The sequence below is a fragment of the Pelmatolapia mariae genome, linkage group LG16_19, assembly GCF_036321145.2.
Source record: "Pelmatolapia mariae isolate MD_Pm_ZW linkage group LG16_19, Pm_UMD_F_2, whole genome shotgun sequence".
NCBI classification, from domain to species: Eukaryota; Metazoa; Chordata; class Actinopteri; order Cichliformes; family Cichlidae; genus Pelmatolapia; species Pelmatolapia mariae.
In genome coordinates this window covers 25004755-25007297 of record NC_086241.1, presented here as the reverse complement: position 1 = coordinate 25007297, position 2543 = coordinate 25004755, and the positions used below count along the sequence as shown (strand labels likewise).

Below are 2543 nucleotides of genomic sequence, written 5' to 3'. Positions count from 1 at the left end.
GATGGAACAAGTTCAATCATAGATGCTATCTCCAATCGGAAAGGTCTGATTCGTGGGATGCAGCCAGAAAGAACTGCACAGACGAAGAAGCCGATCTGATAGTCATTGACAGCCCTGAAGAAAAGGTACAGTGTGTTATTGTGTTTGTAAATAAACACAATAGTTCAAATTCTTATTTTTATTTATTTATTTATTAATTTTTTCCTTCCTAAAAGTGTTTATTATGAGCATTTGAGCGTTTAATCAACACATATCTAAACACAAAAACCTGAAATAACTGTAATTCTGTCTCAGTGCAGAAAACAACTAACTGACATTTTTCTGTGATTCTATATGGAATTTGTCTTAGCTGAATAGTTTTATTCTTCAAAAACTTTGATCAATATGTGAATTTTAAGACATATTTATAGAACTAAAATGTATAAGAGGAATCTGCGTAGACATAAATTTTAAGGGTTATATGGGTCCTTATTTAAAGAAAGAATAATGAAATGTGGTGGTTTAGCAAAGATAGGAAGAACAGAATATTATAAAATGCTAAAGAATGCAGGGGATGCAGCATACAAAGGTTCTTCCACTGTTACTTTGCAAGAGCAACAGTTACTACCAGGCGGATGGGAGTCTGTAGCCAAAGTGCCGGAGCAGCAGAAAGTCCAGGGATTTGAAGCATTGTTTTGCATGGTAAATGATGTCAGACAACTTTTGTACCACGGATTAGCAAGTCAGTGGTGTCACTTAATAAGCCATTTTTGAAACTTGGCAACGATGGAAATGACTGTACAAAAACCAACACCGTGGTCCAAGAGTCTGGCAAAAAGCAATAGACCAAGCACTTGGTATACTATCGCCTTGACATCCTCTATTGTTGTGTTGTGTTGCATACAAATGCAGCACTGCTATACAACCTCACTAATATTAAGGTGGTACTCAGTCAATAGTTTTTGCATGGCGTCAGAACTACTGGGACACCCCTGCCTGGAGGGGAAAACAATACAGGAACGATTTAACTGAAACTAGAAACAACTTGGTAAACTTTACTGTGTGATGCAACATTAATGTGACAACTTAATACCTTTTCTGGTCCTACAGTGTAAATAACCAGATAAATAAAAAGATAAGATTTGAGTGTGATAATTCATTTAAGTTAGCAATGTAGTGCTTACCTTCGCTTTAACCATGAACAATTTCTTGTTCTTCACTTCCCACAATGCAGCATTATTTACCCATCCAGATTGTATATCACAGAATAAAACTGGTTTAAAACTAAAATAAAATGTTTTATCCTCATGTTAAACAGACTTTCCTCTCTACAATCATCAATGAACAAACTTGGATTGGTTTGAATGACAAAGAACAGGAGGGAACATGGAAATGGGTAGATGGTACTCCACCGACTCTGATGTAAGTCTTCACTTTGGTTCAGTTTGTTACTCTAATTACATTTCCAAATCAAATTTGTTGAATCCACAGATGCATGCAGAATTGACATGAATGAAGTAATAAGATAATGTTGTTGTGACTGACCTGCTAGGCACTGGGCATCGAGTCAACCTGATGATGGTGGAGATGAGGACTGTGCTTGTGTCAGGAATCACGGCAAAACTTCTTGGATGGATTTTCGATGTTCAGCTTCTTTTCATTGGATCTGTGAAAAAACACTAAACTGCAGTACAGTTTACCGACAATGATCTATTATTACATTTTTTGCAGTTTTTTTTCTATCATTCTATTTTAAGTTTAGTCTGTTTTATTCTGTTATACTTTCAAATGAATACCATATGTGCATCTACTGGGAGGCTAAGGGGTAGCACTGGCAGCTGCCAGTATTTTTATTCTAGTGTTTAAAGTGTTGATTTTTGTGTTTCTTGAATTTTTGAATTGTATTTTTATTTAATTGGCATTGCTTTATTTTCTGTGATAAAAAAATAAATAGTTCTAATAAGAATTATTAGAAGAATAATTATAATTATTGAATCTCAAGAGAATAGATTTTGCACAGATCTTTATGATCAAGCCATTGGAGCAGTCCAGTTTATAGCTAGCTTAAATATATTGTTTGTAATTTCTTGTAGAAAATACATGTTCTGAAGGATGGAGCAAGTTCAACTGTAGCTGCTATATCCGGTCTCAAAGCTCTGGTTCCTGGGATGCAGCCAGAAAGGACTGCAGAGACAGAGGAGCAGATCTCATGGTTGTTGACAGCCCTGAAGAACAGGTACTGTGTTTATGCATGTGTGCGTTATTGTGTTTGTAAATTAATACTGAAATTCAAGCTCCTTATTTTATGTAAATAATGTCGCCCTCTTTTAAAATACATGACAACGATTCAACACATATATCATATCAGATCATAAACATAAAACCCTAAGTTGTTCTGTGGGAAACAACTCATATGACCACATAGTTTTCTGTGATTGTGTAAATGACATAATGGAACCTTCAATTTAACAAGTGTTACCACAATTAGGATGAAATAAAAAAAGATGAATATGAGGATTTCAAATCAAATTTATTGTACCAGAATGAATCAGAGAAATATCCAA

The 2543-nt window shown here is 34.9% G+C and overlaps 1 long non-coding RNA gene across 1 annotated transcript; it reads left to right on the top strand.

The window, feature by feature from the left end:
* Nucleotides 1-2208, top strand: LOC134644157 (uncharacterized). The gene is made up of 4 exons (XR_010096465.1): nucleotides 1-125; nucleotides 1298-1401; nucleotides 1532-1668; nucleotides 2073-2208. It is a non-coding gene; the product is annotated as an uncharacterized LOC134644157 (long non-coding RNA).
* Nucleotides 2209-2543: the final 335 nt, after the last annotated feature.